General features: G+C 44.7%; 1 protein-coding gene across 1 annotated transcript in view; it reads left to right on the forward strand.

Annotated features, from left to right (window-relative positions):
* The window catches only part of A4GALT (alpha 1,4-galactosyltransferase (P1PK blood group)), a 207,370-nt gene that overhangs the window by 144,190 nt on the left and 36,570 nt on the right, over positions 1 to 26,610 (forward strand). Inside the window, exon 3 of the mRNA XM_085652498.1 lies at positions 3,814 to 3,865. The gene's annotated coding sequence lies outside the window, so the exon portion shown is untranslated. The remainder of the gene's footprint in view (positions 1 to 3,813; positions 3,866 to 26,610) is intronic.

Genomic DNA, 26,610 nt, shown 5'->3' on the forward strand with positions numbered 1-26,610 from the left:
GCCGAATTTCCCCAGGAAGTCTTCAAGGTGGACCCTGAGGTGCGACGGTGCCCTGTCTGTCCTACGGGCGGTTGGAAACCTGTACAACCGGGGGTCGCTTGAATGCTCCGCCCCTCGTAGGGGGGGTGAGAGTAATGGGGTGTACCAACGGTTCACCGGAGGTGGGAGGGGCTATCCCCTCACCATAACCGCTAAGCACCGATTGGCTAAGGCCACGATGCAAGTTGGCCCATCAGGTGGTAGGCCGCGAGGGGCGGCTTGCCTTTGGATCACCTGTAAAATAACCCACCATGTTGGCATAGTTGGTATGCTAATAAACCTGCAGCAATTTTCTCCATGAAAACAGTGTCTTGTCTGTTTATTTATTCGGTATGATGCTGCATGAGGGGTGGTGAGTGTTGCCGATATTGGCACTATGAGCATGCAGACTGAAGACCTCTTCCTTGGGTAAGGGTATTTTGTGGAGCAGCTTGCCCATGGGTTGGCCTCTCAGTGCTTGGTGCAGACTTCTGGTGGTGGTTCTGCATCTCAGGTGGTTTGTTCTCCGTGGCTGGATACTCCGAGTTTAAAGTGGATAGATGCTGGCAGGCCCCACCTGAGCTCAATATTGTGTATTTGGCATTTATATTTTATGATTCGGCTTTAGATCATTCTAAACTGAAGATGAAGATAAAACAGGGAAGGAAGAGAAAGACGGGAAAACAATGAAAAAGGGGTACAAAGCAGTAAGGGAGAGGAACCTATAAGAGTGAAGAAAATAAAGAAAAAGTATGGGTAGCAAGGTGGGGGGGGAGGGGTTTGAAAGAGACACTTGGTGAAATCCAGGGTCGACAGAGTCACGTATAGAGCCCGCATTTGGCAGACAGGGCTTTAAGTGGGCCTGGTCCCTCCGGCTCTCTGACCCTGTGGTATTTTAGAATGGATAATAAAATGTGTCCCTATCGGGACCTATATTCATGCGTCATATCTTTAACTTTACAGGGAAAGCCACTGACGATTTCTGAACAACGAATGTAATTAACGTTCAGTTAATCCATGCCATGTGAGTTAGTTCCAGTGTCAGTTTCCCATGTTTTGCACAATCTAGCTCAGTTAGGGGTTAGGTCGAAGGGTAGTATCGTGAAAGGCATCTGACAGATGTGTTGTGGTTCAGAAGAGTGTAGAAAAGTGGCCATTATTCAGACAGGTTCTGCTGAGGTTAAGGTGTGAAAAGGATTGTGATGGGATTATGTGATGAGATATGTTGATGTCCAGGAAAATGTTGATTCACAATGGTCATGGGTGCCTTCTTTGTGTTTCAAACATCCAAATGGGTTGAGCCACATTCTCTCTCTGGTAACAGTTCCATCTCCATTCTCCTGCATCAAGGGCAGGCCTGGTATAGTGCACCCATCCAACCATGCTAGTCTAACTGGTCCAACCTTCTCTAAAAGGTTGCCAGGTTGTATATGGCTGATAGGATTATGTGCAAGGACGACCAAACTTTGAAGAAAGGTTATCTAAATTATGTTGGTCAACATACAAATTATTTTCTTCCACTTCAGCTACAAGCAGCATTTTGTTTGGCAAATCTGCAAATTATACAGTGTATGTGGAAAATATGGTTCATCCATAATAATGGCATAAACGCTGCAGGCATTGAATTGCGTAATTCACTGGCCCTCACCACTATGTTGTTTTATTAAAAATGTATTCATAAAAGGCAAACAAAACAAACATTTCTAATTCCAATCACTGCAGATTGTTAACTACAGTTTAAGGAAAACTGATTTTTGCAGGTAACCAGCCTAAAATAAAAATGTCACATAAAATATAAGTAACGGGTAACGTGTAACGTGTAATACTGGTGACGTTTACAAACCGTTCAGATTTGGTCGCAGGTTTACGATGTTACCAGAACAGCTCGGAGGCAATATTGACCATATTCACTGCTACTCATTAAGTATTATACATATTTGCAAGTCCCTTTTCATATTTATGTAGCTTATTCTGTAGCTCTATCTGGGGTGGGGGGTGTCTGGTGTGTGTCGTTGTGTGTGTGACTGCAATGTTACACTCATCTGAGATGTTAAGGAAAAACAAAGTTATTGTAGAGTATGATTTTGACAAATGACTTCTGCAAAATAATATTTTTGTAAACGATACTATCACATGCTTGTGTGAAAGTGTGTAAAACGTAGGGCTTGAAAAGTAAGCAGTAGAAGGACACAAATAATTAGGCCATTCTCCATGGGAAGGACACACGCAAAAAGAGGAAAGAATGCCCACACAAGGCAACAAGTAAAAAGTAAGCAAATGGCAGTGAAAATATGGCCAACCAGCGGTAAGCAATAGGCGGGCTCTAAGCCCACTATAAGATAACAGTAGGTCCTTTCACCAAGAGACTGCTTAAGCTGTCTGGTAGGTGAGGCCTGAAGATTGTTGAGTGGTGCATTGCTCCTTCTCCATAGTACAATCATGTCTCTGCCATTTCATCTGAGCTTGTACTTAGTCTTTTGTTCGAAAGAGCCACGTTTTTTCTAAAGCTGTTCAGATTTTCGCTAGCTGTAAGATAGGTTGGCTGCGTGGCAGTTAGTTCCACATCAGGGGACCCGTAATCTGGAAAGTCCTCCCACCTGCCCTGATTTCCCAGAATTTTTGTATACAGACCAATTTGTCGTGGCGGATTGTAGGTTCCCTCTAAGCCTGTAATAACATTTATTTTGTAATGGTGCTGGTCCAATTTCTTTTAGTGCCTTTTATACTATACACAAAGATCTGAAAATTTTTCTTTCTCTCCCTGGAAGCCAGTGAAGGGCCCTCGGAGCAGCTGTGGAGGAATAGTTTCTTGATTTATTCAAGACCAGTTTTGCTCCACGTTTTTGTACCCTGTAACTAGATTAGCTGGCGCTCCCAGAAGGAGCGTGTGGCAATAGTCAACCCTGCTCAAGATAGTGCTTTGTACTCCCAGCCTTCTCGCTGGCTAAGGCAATAATGGAACAATTCTTCTCAGGTTCCTTAGCAGACCAAAAGATGTAGCTGCTGTTTTGTTAAGCTCGTTTCTAAGGATAATTTCTCATCTGCGTACACTCTTAGATTTCGCACTACCTGAGAAGGTTTGACACCCTCTGTACTCGTCCAGTGCCAGAAGTTCTCCAGGAGCGAGTCATGAATTTTAGTAGGAGGGCAGCATAAAAACTCTGTTTCTCCTTGTTACATTTTAAACAGTTCTTTTTGACCCATTTCCTTTATCCTGACGTAGAAATTGACTACTGAATTTGAATAAGAATGGGGCTCAGGGCTGAGCCCTGAGGTACCCCATGTTCTATTTTTCTAAACTCTGACCGGAAAGGGGGGAGTGCAACTGCTTGGCATCTAATTTACAGGAATGATCCAATCCATTCTAGCAAAGTTCCCTCCACTCCTATCTCTTCGAGTCCCTGTATAAGCGTATCTGGTGGTTGACCGTGTCAAACGCAGCTGACAGATCTAATAATATCAATACTGCTGTTTGGTCTCTGTCAACTGCAATCCGCAGTTCATCCATAGTCAGGATTCTAGCTGACTCTGTACCGTGTGCTGCTCTAAAACCATTCCGTCCTAGATGTTGTGGTCTTCTAGAAAATTTGCTTCCAATAATCTTGCATACGGTGCCATAAATATTTTCTGCACATGATGCGTGGATGCTCTGTGTCTATTCAATATTCCCTTCACCCACATTTGTTTATTTGGTGCATCACTAGACCTGAGGATGTGATTTGATTTATAAGATCATAATTATGATAGCATCTGGTATTTCATTTATTTTGATTCTCATTTAATTTATTTTCATAGATCTGAAACACAAAAAGAACAGGAAGGCGCAGCAAGTGTGGAAACCCTTACTGTAAGGTTTGAAAAGGTTTTTCAACAGTTTTCTCAACCTGAGCAAATGTTCAAAGCTTTTGATCTTTTTAGCAAGTTCATTCCATCGTTTTGCTGCTTGATTGACCGAGACCTTGCCATGGGCCCAAGCCCTTCTATCTTTTGGATCCCAATATTGTTCTTTACAGAGGATCTGCCGTTTTGTGGGGATACGTTGAATGACTAAGTACTTTATGTAAAATGGAGATTGTGAATAAAGTCGCCTATGGGTAAAAGTCAAAATATTGAACCGAATGTGCGCCTTCACGGGGAGCCAATATACCTCTTTGAACACAAGCATAATATGGTAATTTTTTCGTGTTTTGTTATAGATAATTACATTTGAGGAAATGTGGGTTCATTTCACTTGAGGGTGAAAGAGTCCTCAAAATAGGTTTTGGAAAGGAGCAAAGCAGTAGCATGAAGTAAAATTATTTGCTCCTTCACTTAAAGTTTTGGCGATTTGAATCCAAAATATACTGTGCTCCAAAGTACCTATAAACATACATCTGTGCAGGGGGATTTCCCCACAAAAATAGGGCATTTTGCCAGCGACTTAATTTAAAGAAAAATCATTTAATAAAATTGAACAGTAGTGAATTCTACCCTAGACAGTGGAGGGGCTGGAATTTGAAGCCGCTCTAGGTATTTTTCTAGTGTTTTAAGGACTTGCGAGTAGTAGCGGTCCCAGCGTGTTATGGGTCTTAGAGCAGTGAAGGCAATCCCCCTTGTCTGCTGCTTGAATGATAAAATACATCTTGTTTAGATATGGATGTTGGCCGGATGGGAAGTGGACTGAGCATGGCCTAAGCAATCTGCAGAGACTTTACTGGGCTTGATGGATGCTGAATGTATGAGGGATGTCTGGCGGGTGCGGGAGAGTACGTTTATTTCATCTGTGCACAGGACGTGGTCCCGCCTGGATACTATCGCACCATTCTCCAGTGCTCCTGGATCTAAGGGGCCCTGCATGTGAGAAACCACCATTCCAGTGGCGACTGCAACCGTCTTCCCTGACGGACGTGGTTTTTAAGGCCACGGGTGGGGAGGCTATCTGTAATTTCTTTCGGGACAATGTTGGCTCCGTTGACAGCGCAGGTACGATGTGGGAGGCCTTCAAGGTCACTATCAGAGCGCTTGACAAAGGGGGGGGAGGTGGATACATCAGTACAGGACAATCATACAGTGCATTTACGACAGAAATACTTATTATAATCATAATTATGCGTAATTAAGAGAGAAGTATAATTCAGCCTTTAGCGCTAATTTCTTAGTACAAAGTGCACTCTTGCATCCGAAATAGGCGCGAGGATGCATTTTGCACTACGATAACAGCACTAAATGCTACAGCACACGAACAGCAGAAGCCAGCAACTGCTCATTGTATCTTAGTTGGTTGTTCTTATGCTCCTGCAGTAGGATTTTCACCTCAAATTGCTCTCAAGTACAAGCTGGCATAATTGTGTCATTTCACATCACAAGAGTAATGCGTAATTAGTGAAATTGTGCCAATTAGTTGGGTGTAATTAATAAGTTGTCTAGGCCTACTCGCAATGCTGTTTGTTTGTAGCACGGAAGCAGTGTAGGAGCAGAGCACTGGCATAAAACCACTGTGAAAAAATGCATAAAGTACAGCACTGGCTACAGATGCATTCATGTTTAGTAAGTGGGGAGCAATTTGCGAACCCCAAAACGGTATCGAGACTACTGCACTGAACTGCTGCCTTCGAAGTTGCCACAGAACATCTGGCTCTCTGGATGTTTTAATGATGAACTGTTAGGCACTACATGCCGTGTGTAGGTAGAGTCGGGGTACCCAGCAGTAGAGATAGGTAAAGAAGGGCAGACAAAGAGATGAAGAGGAAGACAAAGGGAATAGGTTAGTAACATTTGCAGCTCCCAGATAGTCACTTTCCGTTTCTGTTGAACACATTGTAGTAAATACGAAGGAGGAAGGTGAATACTTGATTGAAGATCACGTTTATTAAGCAGCAAAGCCCTGTGACACCCAAGGCCAGCATCACTCATCAGCTCTTTAGAAACTTAAAAAATTCCACAAGTGCTGGGACTTTGTGATGACAACCATCTACTACATATGAAACATTCAGCTTGCCTCCTATTGAAGGCACACATAGACTATCATTATACTACACGCCCCTTCCTCCCTAAGAACCAAATAAAAACAACATACAAGACAAAGATTAAGCACAAACAAGACCAACAGAAATACACAAAACAACACCAACATAGCAAGAGGATACAGCCCAAAAAGAACACTTAATCTACACAAAAAATGTAAATAACAGTTCATGAGAAGGTCAAAAATTAACTAGACACAAAATCCACCAGCCGCCTTTGAGGTCTATGGGACCTAGCTACCCATTTAAATGACAAACCCGGCATACAGAGAGAAACACTTGAGTCATCAGCAGCAACCTCTTCCAGTGACCCTCTAATACCTCCATTCTTTCCTCTCCAAAAATCACTGTCCTTCATTAACAGCCATCCACTACATTCTTCCTCCTTAAATGTCTGAACACCATCCGTGCCATCTTTTGAAGTAAGGCTACTCTCCTCAAGTTCCAGGACTGACCATTCTCCTACTGTCTCCACCTTGAATGGGCCCTTAATTAAGCTTGGACAGTCCTTGCTCCTGGTTTGATTTTTACCCAATCGCCCACATTAATGAAATGCTTCACCTGAACATTTCCCGTGCCTTCATTTCTTAACCCCCCTCTACAGTTATGCATTCATGAAGGAACCAATTTTGTCCCTGGCTGCCTGTCACTCATCATCTCAACAGGTGACTTCCCCGTACTGGCATGTACATTAGTACCATGAGCCCACAACATGTCTTTAATACCATCCTGGACAATCAATCCAGGTTTACTCGCTAACTCCAAAGTTTCTTGTTGACTCTTTCTTCCTGACCAATACTCTGGGATTTGTAAAGAGAGGTACACATGTGTTTAACACCAATGCTGCACAACAAATCATTAATTTACGTAGATGTCAATTGGGTGCCATAGTCTTTTACCAGAATGGACAGTATACCTTCCCTCCTGACTAGCTCGCCGTGCACTGCAATGTTTGACCTGGTGGTGACGTTTCACATAAAAATAACTTCAATCCACTTGGATTGAGCATTAACCATAACGGCAGTATAGTTCTCATGTTCAGGTAAATAGGTCAATAGGCCAAAAAACATCCAATCAAACTTTCTCCCACACAAAATCTGCCTCACACACATGCTGTTCTTCACTTGCAACTCCTTGCAAACCTCGCACTCTTCCACCCAACTTATCACCTGGATATCCTCCACCAGCCACCAAAACTTCTCTTTCAATCTTTTAAGAGTCAAAGTCCAAAATAAATGTTCTTCATATGCTAAATGGATTAACCTAGACTTAACCCCATAGGGCGGGACACATTTGTAGCTTCTCATCACAACCTTATCACCACACAATGACAACTCATTAAGTACTTTACTGAAAGGTATCACAGCAACATTAACACCTGACCCCCCTCTTTAATCAAGGCAAACATTGCCTTCAATGTGTTATCTTCCACCATTGCCACCATCCAGTCCTTCTTGCTGATGGTACCCTCAAAACCCTCTGTGGCATCCTTTACCCTGGCTACAGCCTCTTCAGTTTCCAATTTCCTGTCTCCGCTGCCTGGTCATGTTACGGCAACAAAACAATCTGCGACTTCCAGATTTTTTCTACAGTTGGGAGTGGAAGCTACTGTCAAAGGCTCTTTGAATGTCAAAAGAAGAGAGAACAAAGTAAAGGATGATTGAACAATTCCGAAGATTTCAGCTCACAATCAACATTGTAGAATAAGGGAGAAGATAACCAGTATCCTGAGTGTAAACACTGAAGAAGTTGGTGGGGCACTTGCGATAGAGTGGAAAAGTCAGAGAATGCGAAACCAAGAGGCCTTTTTCAGTGGGGGCTATAGAAAACACGCCCTCTAGATTTTGCCCAGAGTGCCACCACAAATTTGTACAGAGAGACAACCACCAGGTTTGCAATCTCTTCTTGCTGAGGGATCACACCAAGAGCACCAAAATCAAACTGAAGACACTGAGAGCCACAGAGAAGCAGAGGCAGGCCCACTACGCCATGCAGTCCCAGAAGATCAGCTCGGCAATGAGGGTCCTCGGTCTGTTGAGCAAGGAAGTAGATAACCGTTACCAAAGGGGCCAAAGAAGAGGGCTCCAACGCTGAGGTGGAGACCATCAACGTCGACCAGTTTCAGATGCAGAAAAAAAGGACAAAGAGAAATTCAGTAATGCAGAAAAAGCAAGGGTTAACCAAGCTGAGGCATTTAGACTCAAAACCCTTAAAGACTGTCTTGGCGCCTATGCACTCGTCGACCAAAGGCAAGTCAAAGAATTGGGTCTCTCAGCAAGAACACTGAAGGAGGATGCTCCTCTGGACAACCATCAGCGTTGGCAGATGACCGAAAATAGGAGAGGATGAATAAGAAGGGAGCAGAAACACAGGCACTGAAGAAAAGACAGTTGAATGGGCCCGATGCCCAAGAGAGAGCATTTGAGGTCGAGCAGAAAAAGTGATGCTTGAGGCCGAGATGGCAGCAGTTCTACAAAAAAGAAGGATTTTGATGCTTTCTTTTGGGAACTTTGAATCCTGTCAAAACCTTTGACAGAAAAGAGTCACCTAGAGGTGGAGATGGTGAACCTGGAATCACCAATGACACTGGAGCCCCAAGAGGAAGAAGAACACAAAATGTTCCATGATGAGGAAGACCCTGAGGCTCAGGGGCTATTCCTTGATGCCGAGGACATGGAAGATCAGTGGCAGGATCTTGACACAGGCTCTCCGCAAGAGTGAGTCAACACTTACCCATTCAGGGCTTCGCCTCCAGACGTCCAGACGACATTGCCATGTATTATGCATACAACAGTGAGAAGAGAGGAGCAGACAAATATGAGGACCAGCAAGAGGAGGAAAAGACGCAAACATGCTTCTGACTCGAAACCCTCCTTCCCTCACAAAACTAGTGCCAATACCAACCAATGCTATCGTTTTGGTCCAGGGAAGAGAGGTGTTCAAGGAACTGGCAACCTGCAAACCAGGAACATCAAGAGTGGAAAAGAAAGATAAAGACTCTTCGAGGGACTATGCCTACATATGAGGCAATGCGACAGCCGACTCTGTTATTGTGGCCACAGTTAATCCTATTAGTCCACCTCCTGAAAAGGAGAGCAAAAGGTTTGATATGGTGGGGCAAAAGTTTGAAAAAAAACTGGACAAAATGGTGCATTGCCAACTCCAATGCCTTGCTAAATAGGTATGCCCACCAACACTGGAGGTTGTGATTTTGTTTCTAAATGGTGGTAGTACTCTGAATTGGTAGTTTGCTTTGTTCACTACAAAGCATAGGAATTGTTTTGTACCTGCATTTCATAGGTATGTGCTAGTAAGGGTATTTTAAGTCTATAGTTGCCATGTAGCTTCCATCTTGCAGCGGAGGAATGACCTCTTTCAGCATTGTCATTTTGAATTTTTCTGTTTTTTGCATTTGTTTTGGAAACGGTGGTCTAATATTGGGCACAGTGACTTGTCCGGTTCTGGAACTAGGAAGTAACTTGAGTAGTTTCCCATATTGATCTCTTTTTGTGGTACCCTTTCTAATGCTTGTTTCAGCAGTAGCTCTTTCACCTCCTATCGTAGATATGATTGCTCTTTTTCATATGTGATGTTTTCTTTGGTCTCTGCCTTGGGGGGTGTTCTTACCAGTTATATGCAATATCCATATTGGATTATATTTTGAATTATTTGCCTGACATGACCCCTTCCCATGTCTGGAGAAAGGCCCCTATTTTCTCCCCACTGGTGTTATGCTGAGAGGGCTCTCTATTGGGGAGTTATTTGTTTGTGGGGCCCATTCCTCTGGAGGGTTGTCCCCTGCCTCTTGCTAGCCTGCAAAAGGACTGACTGTGGCGCATAGCTTTGCCACTGCTGTGTTGTCCCTGCAGTTGACTTGTTTCTTGGAAGGCTTGGTCGAGCTGGTGAATTGGAAGCTTACTCTTCCTGTTGGTCTAATTGTGGGGGCAGCCCCTCTCCTCTGATGGGCCCTAAACGGCAATGCTTTCATTGACTTAGCTATTTCATTGTCCTTGTCTTAATTGTTGCAGTGTGTTGTCCACCGCAATGCAAGAGAGCTGCTCTCCATTAAAAGAAGTGTTAATTATGTTCTCCTGTACCTCATTTTGTTTTATAAACACCCATAGCTAAACTTGCCTTCTTAGTGATGTTCCAGTCACCAGCTGCCTGCTTACTGTGTTCGCTGCATCTAGTGCCGATTTTAACCATGTGTTGGCTATAGTCTTACCCTCTTCTAGGAGTGAGTTTGCCCTCTGGCTTGCCACATAGGAACCATATTACAAATACATAAGGGCAGGGTAGTGATGAGAATCAACCCATGTTTTCTACCAAACTTCATATTACAGTTTCACATAAACCACACTATCCAGATGCCAAGCTTCTTCCAGGATCCAAATACTCAAGTTAAAGAGCCTTTCAAATGCTGAATGTACATAGAGCAGTAATGTACTACCTAGAGAGAACAGAACAATCATGAAAGGAAGCCAGTTGTTTGTATCCACCATGGACAACAAGGCGGTACCCGTAACTAAGGGTACCATTGCAAGATTGATAGCTCAGATAATACTAATGTGTCACAAGTTGGCTGACATAGATCTGGAAACAAAGCCCAGAGTACACTACACGAGGAAGAGAATCACCCTAGCCTGCCTGGTAAAGTCCCATTAAGTGACATATGCATTACACCTACCCGCCAGTCCACGAGTTCACAGAGCACTATTGTGTAGATATCCAGGTGACTAGAGGTTCACAAGTGGGACAAAGGGAACTAAAGAATTTGTTTTCAAGTTCAAGCTCATTTGAAAGCCAACCACTGCAATGAACAGAGATACCGGTACAAAGTGAATGTACAGCATGTGAATCTAGAAAAGAGGAACACTGCAAAATGAAATGGTTACTTACCATTAGAAGGACTTTTACAGTTTGAAGAATTTTCTGAATTCAAATGCGACCCACTCATGTCCCCAGGAAATGAGGTGAGACAATGAAAAACAAGAATAAGGGAAAGATGCAAGACCAACTTAGAAAAAGAAAACCACAAACCAACTTGAAGTAAAGTGAAAAACCAAGTCACCTGGTGAAAAAAAAATCTGAAAATGGCGACCACGAATGAGGTCTTCTGGGGTGGGTGTCTGACATCAGGAGAGGGATGGGTAAGGCACCAACAGATGATGCCCAACAAAAACAAGAAGAGGACTACAAAAGGAAAATTCCAGATCCAACCACTACTCTGTGGAATAATGCACAGCATGTGAATCCAGAAACATCTTCAACCTGCAAAACTACTTGTACAGGTAAGTCTTGTACATGCCAATCTTCCTCTCCGATCCTTAAACTCTGCGGTGTCAAACTGGTTAGCTATGTCCATTAACTCCTGCCTGCCTTTGATACTGAAACACAGTTTCACTCACCACCCTCCCGCCCCTTGGTTCAACAATGATCTTAAGACCATGAAATCCAAGTGCAAGCACTTGGAAAGAAGATGGCATAAATTCTATGCCCCCAGTTGTAAGTCTGATTACAAAGCCGCCCTCAACATCTACCATTTGGCCTGTAACGCCGCGAAAGCCACCTTTGTCACTAATACCATCACCAATTCACTTAATCGTCCTCGGGCATTATTTTCTATGGTTAAGAAGCTGGCAGGATCTAACACCTTACCTGTGCCTCCCGCCCTTGATGCGACTCAATGTAACAAAATTGCTAATTTCTTCATCAATAAGGTTGAGACCATATATAGCACATTAACTATCTCCACTCCCGCTAACACAGAGAGGCTTCTGTCTGGCACTACCTGTGAGAGCCACCTTCCCTTAACAGCCAAGATCTCAATATGGCCTCCTCTTGATGACGGATCTTTTTCTGACTGCCTAGCCAGGGTAAAATCTGGCTCTCCCCTAGACCCCTTACCTGTTAATATCCTGCAACAGCATGCACCAGATGTCCTTGGAGTTCTTAAGGAACTTCTAAACTCTTCTTTACGAGAGTCCTTCGTTCCTCTGGATTGGAAGCGTGCTATGGTGGTCCCCCTTTTAAAAAAGTCTGGCGACGACCCTACGATTCTGTCAAACTTCCGCCCAATTTCACTGCTGCCCGCGCTTTCCAAAATTTTGGAAAAACATGTGAACTTTCAGCTTACAGCCCACGTGGAAAGTTCAGGCTTTTTACATCCCTCCCAATCAGGATTTAGAACCCATTTTTCTACGGAGACCACCTTGTTGGGGGTAACTGAGAAATTGCGCTCCTGCCTTCACAGGGGGAGACTACGGCGCTCATTCTACTTGATCTGAGCGCCGCATTCGACACAATGTCACATACCATCCTCTTAAAGTCTCTCCAGTAGGCAGGAGTTGAAGGCCCCGCTCTATCTTGGCTGGCCTCTTTTCTCAGCAACTGCACGTTTCAGGTTTTCTCTTCTAACTCCTCATCTACTATCCAGTCATCTGCGTATGGAGTCCCCCAGGGGTCCACTTTGAGCCCTTTGCTCTTTAACATCTATGTGAGACCCCTGGCGACCATTGTGGAGGATGCGGGTCTATCCCTATACTCGTACGACGATGACACCCAAATTATCTTCTCTTTATCTTCCACTAAGGAAGCTTTTATATCTTCTCTTCAACTTGGCTTGCGTCGGGTGTCGGAGTGGATGTGTTCCAATCTTTTGAAATTAAATGGAGATAAGACCGTGGTCGTCATCTTAGGTAAACACGAGCATCTCTGGGGCCCCCAACATTGGCCCCAGGAAATGGGTCCCCTTCCCCAACCAGTTACCCAAGTTCGTAATCTTGGGTTTATCATTGATAACCATCTTTCAATGCGGCAACAGGTGGTTAGCGTTGCCGCCACCTGTTTTACCATCTTAAGGTGGTTGCAGAAGATCATCTGGATGCTCCCTGATTCCACTACAAAAAACCTGTAGTCCAGGCACTTGTTACCTCTCGCCTGGACTATGGTAACGTACTTTACTTGGGCGGAAGTCAGGAGTTACTGAAAAAGCTCCAGGTGGTCCAGAATTCCACAGCTCGCCTCCTATGTCACGTCCCAAGAAAAACATCCATCTCTCCCTTTCTTCGGGACCTGCATTGGCTCCGCATTGATAGCCGTATCAAATTTAAGACCCTGTGTTATGTTTTTAAAATCAAACAGGAACTTATCCATCCATATGTCCCTCTCCGGTCCTTACGTTTCTCTACTCAAGGCAATTTGGCAACACCCAGATTTAAATTAACCAGAATGGGTGGCCGCTCCTTTGCATGTCTTGGGCCAAAACTCTGGAATTCCCTCCCAAGTTCTATGAAACACGAATCTTCCTACCTTAGGTTTCGCCGAGATCTCAAGACCTGGCTTTTCTCTCAGTGACTAGCTCACCGTTTACTCAGTCTGCAGTAGTGGACATGCTAGCGCCGGGAAACCCTGTCAAGGGTAGCTGTGCGCAATACAAATTAAATGTAATAATAATAATAATAATAAGTAACCATTTTATAGCATTACCGGACAAACTAGAAAAGCTTACGTTACTATCATTTATTTCAGCAGGCAATCAGCGAGTACCAATTTCAGGCCTGGTGGAACTGGATAGGTTTCAATGTCCTCTTGCACCTCGTGCATTTTAGTTCCTATAGGGCTGGTTTCAGCTTGCTACAACTATCAGAACCTTGAAGATTTAGGGTTTCCCACCACCTGAACCCTCTTTGTTAAAAGAACTAGGGTGATGTTAATGTTTGAAGCTGATCTTAATTCATTGGTATTCACAACATGCATACATTCACATAATAACACAAGTCACAGGGCACAATAATATTTAACAAGATGTGAATAGCTGCAGATATGTGATGGATGTAAATCTAGAAAACAGTGCAAAAATATTTCATTCATTTTATTTTCTATAACATGAACCTTTATTTTCTTTAAGTATACTCCTTCAATGCACACAGTGTTGTGTTTTTTTCTTATATTTATAAAAATTCACGATTGTGCTAAATAGCATGTTAAGATTATATTTATAAATCATAAAATGTGCCATTTCAGCAGTTTGCCTGAATTAAAAATCCTATACACAATGGTTTGTCACTTGGATATTTTTGGATCTCTGCCTAATTTATCACCATGCGGCCTAATTCTGAAAGCTATTTGCATCTGTGAGTCAGACTTAAACATTCAAATATCAGTTTCTACGAATAAAAAAACACTTTTCTAATTAAGAAATTCGGTTTCACAATTGTAGATGAATTTACACACAAATATTTTGGTGTGGGTAAATCTAAAAGCATGGGTTGGCAGTGTATGGAAGAATAGTGTTACAAGGCATGAATGACCTGTAAGTTTGTGCACACCCACAAATGAACACAACTGTGGGCGCTGGAACGCAGTTGTCCTCTGCATGGTAAATATACCCTGCCCTGGGTGTCCAGCTGAAAGTGAAACTGGTATCCTGACTTTTCTTTGGCCCTGGTGTCACGAAAACCTAGTGTGGGACCAGAGCCTAGACCTGTCCCTGACAACACGAGGTTCAGAACCTGCCCTGTGACTTTGAGGGGTACACTTCGTGCTTGTCCTGGCACACCATGTAAAGTGGTTTTGGAAGCATACTGTGTTTTGTGAATTTATACTGAGACCAGATCTTTTTTCTCTTTGTCAGTGAGAACATGGTCTACTGACCCCTCTTGTGTAAAGTTCCGATGTTATGTGAAACCTAGAACCTTGCAATGAAACGCCATATGCACTGCCGGGGCCTGCAAAAGGCAACCAGATATGAGAAACCATTTTGGCCACATTCCAATAGGTTTCGCTCCAGACAAGTGTGTTTATGTGTGTAGTACATGTATGCATTAAGATTCTGTGTGCCTCTGAGTACTGGGGCCAGTGGGAACCAGATTGGATGCCTTGGGTTTAGCATGACAAAAGAGAGAAGATGAGAATAGCTTCCCCAGTGGCAGTAGACTGCCTACATTCCTGTGGCTGGAAGACAGAGACCCAGACACTGAAGTGGATGGAGGCAGGGCTACCTTTAGACATTCCATGAGAGCCTTGTTAGCAAAACACCGCTGGTTAGGTTTTCCATCTGGTAGATGGTAGGGTTGAGGGATGGGGCTATAGTTTCTGTTGTTCAATGGGAGGAAGTTTCTAGGCCTGCCCATTTGTCCTTCTGTCCCTCTTTAATTACTGCTGAAAATGTGTATCAAAGTGGCATCCCAACTAGCCCACTTTGTTCCAGAATGCTTGTTTCCGGTCCAGGGAAGACCTGGCTTGGCAGTTTGGGCTGTACTGTTGCCATGAGGCACAGGGTCAAGACTGATTTGCATATATGGGTCTAAACCAGGCTGACGAAGTGAGCTAAAGAACGATGATGGATTTAACCCAGATCTGTGACAGGGGGTAAGTGTCTGAAAAGTTTCAGCACTCCGTCCATCTCCTTGTGTTTGTTATGCAATGGCAGCAATTTTGTTACGTTAATGCCAAACAAAAGAGCATTGGTGAAACCTGTTGCCTTTGGCAAAGTTCGTTTTCTTTTCCATCCAATCCACGCTATTTTGTGATTTTGGGCTTTGGTTTTTTATTGTTAAAAGAACTATAATGGAGCACGACGCTGACAATGAAACAGCTGTAAGGAAAAAAATATGCAATGTACCAAAATTCATAATCCTTTCCATATTTTTAAACTTTTTAGAGAAGAATAAGCAAACATTGTTTTGCCAAATGTTGAACCATCAACCTAAACAACCCTTATAATAGCCTAAAAACTGAAAGGTTGGTCAGTGTGGCGGTGAAGATTAGCACTAGTGTGTAATGCTTTAAATAAGCTTCTGAAACTCTCACATAGCAGTTTGTTTAATGTGATGGGGACTGATTTTTAGTAGAGCAAACCTCAATTTGGGATCTCAGTAAGTTAATGTAAGGCATATAAATACAACATACTTTTCATCTAGGGCCTTGAATACAACATGTTCAGCCAGTTCGTTCTGAAGGAAATGGAAGGCCTGCACCAAATTGATGTAGCTCCGTCTGCTGCAGTCATTTAGACTTCCATGCCAACACAATAACACGACTCAGCTGCAGGATTGTGAGAAAACAAAGTGCTACATACAATATCTGGTATGGTGTCTGTAATTGTTTTCCAACTCTCTGAGCTCTCATGTTTTCCAGGTCAATGAGTAAGTAGCTCACAAAGTCAAGGATAATTATTTGAATCCTGGGTCTTGTATTTCCCTTTTCATCATGGCCCAATCTGGACAACATAACGCAGAATGCAAAGGAAAAACCTGAACCCGGTGAGCCACTCGCGCAAGGACCGGGTCAACCCTGAGAGCCTGCTCTCCCCGAGTCCGCATGCGCATAGATGGATAGGCACGAGGAGGGCGTGCTCGGCAGAGGCGTTCACCCAAGATTTGTATTAAATTCCCGCCAGTTGCGTGTCATCAAAATAAAATCCAAAACGTCTGTTCGTCGACTAGGAAACTCACCTCAACGGTTTCAAGAGCGACAGACGGCGTCCCGTCCACCGGTTTACAGAACTTCTCCCAGTCCCTTCATAGCCCGACTCACTCAATCCAGGATCCGCCCCCAGCAAGTGTGCCATCCTAGTCTACGGACTAGTTACAGAGGGAGGGAGGCCGGGGGCTGGGAGTGCACCCCCGGGGCCTGCACAAGGTGACCAGGTACGACCAAACATTTGGGCCATATTCCTGGCAGTCATGATTTGTCGAATATTTTGCAAGGAACTGTGGAGGAAAGCAGATTTTTCAGTGTTAATCAAGAGTAGGTTGGCAGAAAGGTGAGTAGAACAAATCTATTGCATAACAAACATGCAGCCGTAAAGTACAACAAACTGCTTCAGAAAGCCATTCAGAAACCGGATCCACAGAAATTGAACCTCGGGGAACCAACATTCTGAAGGGCAATACCAAACGGCTAAAGGGGAAGGAGGTAGGGAACAAAAAGAGAACATGACACATGAAGAACCATAACATGCTTTTTTTCAAACGCGATGTTGCTCCTTCCAAAGTAGTCCCCATATTTTGACCCCCACCTATATCCAGTCTTTCACATGTGAAAAGGGAAATCGATTTAGTTTACTCTGGCTAATAATGTGAGAACAGAGAAATTCGGGCAAAATGGGTGTTCCTTAATTTTAATCCCAGTTTAACACTTGGGACCGTATCACATAAAGTGAGCACTGTGATAAGACACTGTTTAAGCCAGAGATTTCGGCTGAACTGGTGTCTTGAAGATCTGCAGTAGCGCTAATATACCCCCTTCATCGGAGATTAGTGGATGTCTATCACAGGAACTTTATTTGATGACATATGCGGCTTTTGACTGGCAGCATTTGTAGACATATCTAAAGTAAACAATAGAACATAACACAATTACATACACAATATCATTGTTTTAATAATACAGTGGGGAAAAGTGTTGGTTCAAGCACTGCTACTTAAATTTACCATCAAGGACATGAAATGGCGCCAGTCAGAAATGTTTTGTGATCAGCCCTCTGTCTTTTCTTGCGGATTGAACTCGGTTACCTATCTCCAAAAATCACTTCTTAAGGTAACACTCCATGAGACAAGAAAGGACAAAAAAGTACATTTAACTTGAACAACTATATACACAAATGGAAATGAAGCTACTTTTTTAAATAGATTTACTATTGAGGGGAGGAGGCTGTAGGAGGGGTGTAAAATTGTTGGCCTTAGCATTAATCTGGCTTAAATATTTGAATGAAAAAGCATTAGTATATTACTGTTCACCAATCGAAGTATATAACCTAACCAGGATTTTCATCTCAAAGTGCGGGTTCAGGAGAAGCCAGCTAATCACCAAGCACCCAATTATAAGGCAGGTTGATAGATATTTTTGTGGGAGATACTACCCTGACCGATCGTGAACTTTCCGAGTGTGGAATTGCCTCCAGTCTTTCCGTGCATTGCTTCCTCCTTATGAAAGTAGGAGCCATCTCTGTGTGTATGCATTAGGGAAATGCTCCCCTAATTCGAGAATTTGCATGTTATTCCCCGCTGTGGCCCTGTCAACTCATGATTGCATGGTGCAGGGGTGGAAATACAGGCCCGAATCAGTGATATCGAGACCAGTAACTCCGAGTCCCCTGCATCATGTAATTCAAAATTGGAATTCAAATCGGTGAAAACTAAAACCATGTATACAGTGTTGCATGTGTCGGTCAACTGTGACTGAGGCCAGGAAGCTACACTCATCGCTGGTGCATCGTGTGTGGAACAGGCTTAAGGGGCCTAGGGCGAATGGTGAAGACCAGCAGGGGCGGCTCCTGCGCTAGAGGCGGAGGAGTGATGCCCCACTTCCCTCACAGACGAACGAAAAATAAAATATTCTTAATGCAGATCATTTTATTTTTCATCCTGTGGCTGAGTCTTGGGGGCGGGGCCACAGCACTGCAGCAGTGGGAGGAGGAGTGGTGGGCCTTGCTATCAGTGCGCATGACTGGTTAGTTGGCCGCTTTAGGACGGCCAAACAGTCATGCACACTGAGATCTCTCCAACCCAGCTATGTTGCTGGGTGGAGAGATCAGCAGGCACAGGCTCCCAGCTTCTGATGGAGCGCAAAACAAGCCCGCTTTGCCCAATCGTGACACTGCTCTCGTGTTGAGAGCAGCCTCAGGATTGGCCACAGGGGAAGCTAGGAGCTTCAGCCTGTACCCAGAGGAGAAGCTCGGCGAGCCGAAGACCGTCAGGTAAGGTTTTAAAAAAATATATTGTTTCAGTCCCTTCGCTCGGCTCCACTACATTTCCCTTACACCAGCCACTACTGAAGGCCAGGCCAACCGCAGTTGAGACCAGAGACCCACACTGATGGCAGGTGTATCATGTGTGGACCATATTTGGGAAGGTTGAAGGCTGAAACCGAAGACCTATATCCATTGGCCCATACGATACAGAGCGAATAAACTGTCATGCCTATTTGCATCCGTCTAGCCATTGAACATTAGCCCTGCATGCGAAATGACAGGGGTGCAAGCGCCGAATAGCAACTTATCTGTTTGGTAAGATAATAATTAAAGTGTGCATGCCTGCACTATTAGAGATCAGATGTTAACCGGACTGCGGGAGATGGGAGTATAGGGGCAGAAGGAGAGACCAAGCTTACATTTTGCAAAAAGATATCTCATTAGGTTGGTGACGCCTTTGAGCGCAAACAAATCGCATGCCAAGTAGACCTCCTGTCTCAGGAGTAGATCACGCTGTGGGGCAAACACGGGGCACCAAAACTGGAAGCTAATTTTAACCATTTCAACCATCGCTTCTCAAAATGAAATCTCTCTTGACTATTCCAATAATAGCTAAGTATTACTTCTTCTCAATGGAATGGTACTCCTTTTATCATACTTGGATGAGAGGCTGAGCTTACCCCATCTGGATTCAAGCCCTTTCATTAACCCCCCATAGAGGATATCGCCTGCATAAGCCTAACATAAGGCTGACTCTTCCTCAGCCCTGCAGATCAACCAGATGTGCAACTAAGTTTGATCCAGCTCTACTAGTGTTTCAAAGAGATCCTGATGCAGGTCTGACTTTACCCCAACCTGAAATAATACCAGAGGCCAAGGTGATTTGAAGCTTAATGTATTATGGGGGTGTGGTGATGTGGCAGCAGCTACTGCCATGACCGTCATACCATGACAACATATAGAGGGTGCCACATGCACATAAAACATTGTCAAATGTGGGCATGGTAATATTATGACATCACTACACACCCTTATGGTCCCTTTGTAAACAGTTGACTCTGCCCTAGTCCTTCTGGCATTTGAGAGATTTTAGCCTACCAGGAAATCTTCTGCATTTGTTACCCGTCAATCCATCTAGGTTTGCGAATAATCTTGTGCATCAGCGGCTCATACTTTGTTGTTCTTGCTCTAGCTTAAAATAGCGCCAGAATCTTTGGCGCTGCTGAAATGAAGTGCCCGCAGATCCCTCAAACCTGATGTGGGTGGACAAAACTCCCCACCTGTGTCAGTTTGTAATGAAAGGTTAAGTGACGGACACTCGTACCCCTGATCCCATGTCCAATGCAGCTGGGTGTTTCTGTACCAAGGCCCCTCAGCTAACCAGCTGTTGAAGGCTGGACATCCCGAATAAGGCTCAGTCAGAAGAGCACACGATGGGAAGAGACCAGCCGCGAGACATGACATCCCATGCAAGGGTCATGCTTTGACCACCCAAGGTAAGTTTCTCATTGAACAAGGCCCGCAGTGTCTGCTCCCTGCTTCTACTTTTCATTTTTGGCACTTTGACTTATCTTTATTTGAAATGTTTTTAAATGTGCTGGTATATTTGATTCCTCATTCTGGTGCCCCCTCGTATGGTATTTTTATTGGTGGCTGTCCTGAAGATGACCTCGTCCAATTCATGACACTAGAGTTCAAGACAATGACAACTATTGATCTAACTTGACTGTTTTGGGCCACATAATTGTGAACTTCTGTAACTTTGGAACGAACATGGGAGCAGTCAGTTCACTTTACCAATCACCTCCCCCATTTGTATTTGTTGTATATCGGTTTTCAGTCGCAACTCACTTTTCACAGTGCCGTATGCTGTGCGTGTTACTTGCGGTCTGCCACCATTCCTGTTGATATTGCTTTAGGTATATCGCGACACAAATACTGGAATAAGCAGAGATTCGGAATAATACAGGTCACAAATTCAATGTATTGCGTTCTGTACCGAGTGAATGCTGATTAAGCAAACAAAATTCCCATATTGAACATTATTTCTTTTGATGTTACCCCAATGGCTGCACCATCTACAAGGTATGCCCTTCCGTGACCATACATCTGCCGCCTCAGCAGGTCACCAGGCATGGTCTGCAACATAATGACCACAGATGTCCTACCTGGCAAGTTAGGGGTATATTCTTATGATGTAGTGGCATCTGTCCTTATGATGTCACTTCCAATGAGGTCATGTCTGGTGAGGGGGTCCACTATCATGCCTTACAGATCAGTCCTCTCTCCACCTGAAAATGTGGAAGTTGACTCCTAAGAGTTGTCACACTAGAAACGCGTGCAGGGATTCGGTATTATCAAGCATCTTACAGGAACCGAAGAAATAATTATCATAAGCGATCACTTTTTGTAGTGATGTAACTTGTCATTAAATATGGAAGTCAATTCTAAATGCTCCGAAGTGTCATTTTGCCTCAGTTATGCTAGCTAAGTTACATGGCTCTGGTAGCTATTTGAATCAGAATAGTAAATTTGCACATTTCTGCAAGGCACAACCTTGTTTTCAGCGTTAGCAACTAGAAGTGAGATTTTAGAAAAGTAATGAACTAAGTGTTGTATTCATGAATGATATCTTCTGCTCAGGGATGTTTCGCGCTTCTCCAAGAGGCGATCATGCCACCTGCTCATTAGATACGTTTTTGCTGAAAGTAGCAATGTTTCGGTCACCTTATCTCATCTCGACCCTAATATATAGATATGTGCAAATGTCACCCAAATGTTGTGAGTAGGGTTAATCCATGACTTATGAAATATGATTTACATGGGCTAATGGTGTGACAGCTAAACATCATGGCAATCACGAGCCATTTTACGTGGTGCACTAGGCCCATTAATCTGGATGGCCATAACCCGGACGAGTTCCTACAGGCCATAAACTGATGTTGGCTCGCTTCTTAACTTTTCTTCTCCATGTTTTTATTCTCCCTCAGAGTTTGACTACAGTGTGGCTGTCCCTTTTACTCGCCAGTTTTAGCCTGATTACATATAAACTCAGTGAGTTGAGTCTTTCGTTGCACTGGATGTGGGGGCGTGACAAGAGCGTGAAGGACAGCTGTCCAATCGAGTACGATTCTTCCTGAAAGAATTGAAAGGGGAAGTTCCCTGAGTTTGGATGATATGTCCGACCATGGACATTTGAAAAACTGCATCATCGCTTAAGGCTCTGGCGGGATATAGAGGTGGTACATACGTGCTGCATTGACTTCTGATAATATTTTAGAAGAGTGTTGGATGGATACTTGGAGTGAGACATGTTGGTTTAACAAGGCCGGTATCCAACGCAGAAGTAATTGACTTCACTCTTTTTATTACTATCACCCACAGATTAACCGAAGCGAGTTACCCAGGGCGACCCTCTCTCTGGGAACTACTGGTCCCAGAGGTACCTAACTCCGGGTACAGAGGAAATACAAGTCACTGGGATCAGAAAGGTCCTGAGCAATGCTGTTGTGACCCAACATTGTGGGCACTTGATACGCAGCAGAAACATGTCGACGATTTGACAGTAAGGAAGGGTGAAGGAACTCCTAATACTTTCCTGTCACCACCATCCTTCACTTTTTTGACCCTAGTCAGTGGGTCTAGGAATCCATTTTTGAACAAAGACACCACTGAACTACTTTTAACCTTCACTGCACTTCTTTCAGTGATCCCAGATTTACTACTATATACCATTCTTTTCATGTTTGTATTGTCTTCCCCTCCCTTTTGCTCCACCCCAGGCGTTGGTCTGCGCTTGGGTGTCTTGAAGCAAGCCCAATGATGAAGCATGTCACAATTTTGTGAGGGAGGGCAGTATTTTTTCACAGAGCACATGCCACCTCTTTTAACCTCACCCGCTACTCCTATTTGTGTGTTACAGTTGTGAGTGGGGAGGCTGGAGTAGTGTGTATGGGCCTTTCCCCCTTTCTGTATGTGAAAATCTAAGTAGTAAATACTCATGATGCCCTGTGGACAAAAAAGTGTAATTTGTGTTTTTTTAAAGTGGAGTTATCTGTTTAATTGTACACAGTTGTGGCAAAGAATTGTGCAGCTGTAAAGGAATTTTAGTTTGTTAGGAATCCTGTGAATTCGTAGCTGGCATAAAGTCATTTTCAACCATAGATATTTACAGGTAAAAATAGCTCTAACTAGCAGCGGCGGCTCTTCTCCGCAACGCCGGAGGGCACCGCCCCACTGTCCGGCTCAGAGCCAGCAAATGGAAAATAAAACGATGTTCTTGCATGATTTTATTTTATGTTTGCAGGCTCTTAGCACTGTAGGGAGGTGCGTGACCTAGGCATGGGAGAGGGGAGGAGGAGTGCTACGTGCACTCCACTCCCTAAGTGCTCGTGTGTGTGTGGCTGGCCGTCTCAGGCCGGCCAAAACACACATGGACACTTAGGTTTTCTCCAGGCCAGCTGCATTGAGCAGCAGGGCTCGAGTAACCCCACAGACTCCCTGCTCTGAGCAGGTTATCCTTTCAGCCCCATCAGGCCAATCCCTGTGCGGCTCTGCAGCACGAGGATTGGATGGGAGCCTGTCCCAGGGGATGCTGGGACCTAGAGAAGAGGAGAGGTGGCGAACAAGATGCTGGAGGCGGCCAGCGGCTAAGGGTACGTTTAAAAAAAAACCCTATTATTTCTACCCCCCCCCATGAAATCACCCCATACCCCGCGCCCACCACCCTTGATTTGTGGCGGTCGCCACTGCTAACTAGTGAGCCCATTGTCATTTGAAACAACCATTTAAAGCTAGTTATCACGAAAACTAGGTCTGCATTCAAACGGCCTCATGCTATCACATTTGCACTACCCGTTAGATGGGCACATAGTTGGGCACATCTACTTGTAGCAATTCATGAGCGCAAGAGTAAGGCATGTAGTGAGGTATAGGCATGACGTTGAGGATCACACCCTAGGAAACTATTCTAGTGTGTCTGACTCCACTGATTTCATTCTATACACTTTGCTGTTGAGCCCCATGCTGCCTTGCATCTAACACTTATTGTCATGTCAACATTTGCTTCCTCACTTCTCTGATGTGGAGTCTGAGGTGATCACGCCTGTAGCCCAGCTCTAGGCCAACCTCCTCCTCAGCTGCTTCCGCGCAGTTTAGTATCGCTCTCACTCTCTGGAAAAAATCTGACAGGAGTATCAAAACTCCATGCAAATGCTAGAATGAAAGGGATGCGTAAGGTAGGTCTGACAGTCCCTTGCCCAGGACACCCACAAGAGTGTAACCCAAGGGACTGTCAATGTACCCAGTGACTGGGAAAACCCTGAGACTTCAATTTGCGCTGCTACCCATGCGTGGCAGCGCGTTGGAAAATAAAAGGGTTGCCCAGGTCTCGGGGTACATCCGCCATGGTTCTGGGGAAATATCAACCCCAGGTTTACTCTGAGCAATAGACTTGAACAGACGCAGCACCTCTCCTCAGTTGTCTGTTCTATCCCCCCACCAGTCACTTGGGCATGATAGGCGGGTGGGGTGAAGTGATAGCAGACATCAGCTTGGTACTATTGCTACTCCTTATTCAAGGCCGCCCTTTGCACAATAGCACCCGGGAGAGAACCACATTTGCCACTCTTACTGGTGAGTGAAACCAGACGGCGGGTCCATTTGTGTTCATGGAGCTGTCCCTGCCTGATTACCTCACAGCAGGGCGTGGCCTCTGGACACAAACATCCCTGCGGCTCCCTCATCTCACCTGAACCACCCACAGCCTTGGCCCTTTATGCTGGTGCCAGTGTTTTGGGGAATGAGGGCGGGGGGAGGGGAGTGGAAGTAAGGGGTTTGAGGTGTTAAACACGGGCGTCTGTGGGGAAACGTGATAAAACACAGTTTTGATAATGGCAGGATCCACGCGGGATGAAGATGGCTGCATGGCTTTAACACAGTATATGTACTCTGGTGCCAGGACGCTAGGGTCCAAATGATCAGTCGAATTATTAATTGACATCTTTGGAGTTTATCTCTGATAGAAAGTACATGAAAATCATTCCAACAATGCCTTTGTATTGGGATACATTAACAGCACTGACCTGCTCCCCTCCCCCCCTTCCACTAGGCCATACTGACGTAAGAGACTGGAACACGATCACATTTCTAATCAACAGGAAATACAACACTGTCTCGGGGCAGTCATCTATGACATACTACATTGGGCGGGTGTGGCCCTATTGTCTCGTACTGATAATAATAACAGGAGGAGGACAGACCCCGCACGACAAGCTCCCCTATTTCTAGTTCTCTTCAATTATACAGATATTTGTCAATATTTTAACTGGAAATATAATCGCTAATTTTAATTCCAAAAACAGAACACATTGCTATATGTGCAGCCCTGTCTCGCTGGTGCTCCAAACCATTGCGGCAAAGCAGCAGGCATGCTCTGTAAAGCTCCTGAGCCACAGCCAAAGGTCGGATGTACCTGTTCACAGCTGTTTCCCTCTTCCAGCTACAAATGAAGGCATCATGTGCCCGACTGCCCTTTGTGTCTAGAGTTACACGTTTAGTATGAAGCAATTACTCCCTTTGTTGCCCTTTGTGTTCTGCCACTGGTGGTTTCTATGGAAATGGCTGACTGGTCACATCTACTCTGGGTGGTTGATGGTTTTCTTTCATTGGAAAAACAAAGACGTGTAATTGCAAATAATTATGCTAATCTACCTCTAGAAACAATGAGTGGCTCAGCGAGTCTTTGTTTAAGAAAACCTTCCATATACACTGCTGAGTGTGTGCGTATAGTCCATTTTATACTATGCAAGTGAATATAAAAATGACTGGATTGTGCTTCAAACATCTAGTGCAATGTGAATAACACAGGAGCAGTCATTGTAATATAAGGGGGGGAAGGCGGGTGTGGTGGGATTGCGAGAGTGGGGAAGGGACCCTAGGGGTCATGGGGGAAATAAAGAAATGAAAAAAATGAACCCGCAGCCGTCCCCTCATGCTCTTCTGCTCCTCTTCACCGCTTCCCGAAGGCACAGGCTCCCAGAATGCCCTGCGACCAATCCTGAAGCTGCTCTTGTGCATGAGAGCAGCTTCTGGATTGGCCTGAGCGCCCTCGATTTGCGCTCCAGGACAGACAGTCTGTGCCTGCTCTCTGCAACCCAGCTGAGATGGGCAGCCAAACGATCATGCGCAGTGATGGGAGTGCAATACCACTCCCCTCAGTGCCTGTGACCGCCAGGCCCCGCCCCAAGACTTGGCAGGAAACGAAAAATAAAACAAGCCTCATTTTATTTTTCCTTTATTGCCATTTATTTTGGCGGGGGGGGGGGCGCTCCTCCAACACTGCTGTTTGTTTCCATCACAACATTGCACCTTCTAAGAATACTCTTCACCCTCTACCATTCACAGTTTAATTAATCACAACTAAAACCAAACTTTGTCAAGGAAGATCTCTAGCTCGCTAAAGCTCATCCACATTGGACTCCCTCCAGCAACACCCAGCAGACTGCTATCATTTCATAGTGGCGTATGGACATAGGGGCTCATTAGGATGTCCGCCATCCCTGTGTACACCGGGACCGTCTGCCTTGGCGGAAGCATTCTGATGTTTAACATTGTGGCTGGTCCTGCTCAAAGCAGCACCCGCCGCAAAGCGCAATTGGCATGTTGCGCATTTCACAGCACTACGTGGCAGGCACCACACGGTGCTGCGAAATGTAGGGGGGGTCCAATGGGCGCCCCCCAAACGCACCCTCAGCACCCCCTACACAAGGGGGGCCTGCAACAGGCCCCCAATACAAATCTTCACAAGTCTTTCCATGGCGCTGAATTAGGATGGCGGTGGGATGATGGATTAAACCCAGATCAGTTGACTGGGGGTGAGTGCTTGCAATGTTC

This window comes from Triturus cristatus, chromosome 4_1 (assembly GCF_964204655.1).
Source record: "Triturus cristatus chromosome 4_1, aTriCri1.1, whole genome shotgun sequence".
NCBI classification, from domain to species: domain Eukaryota; kingdom Metazoa; phylum Chordata; class Amphibia; order Caudata; family Salamandridae; genus Triturus; species Triturus cristatus.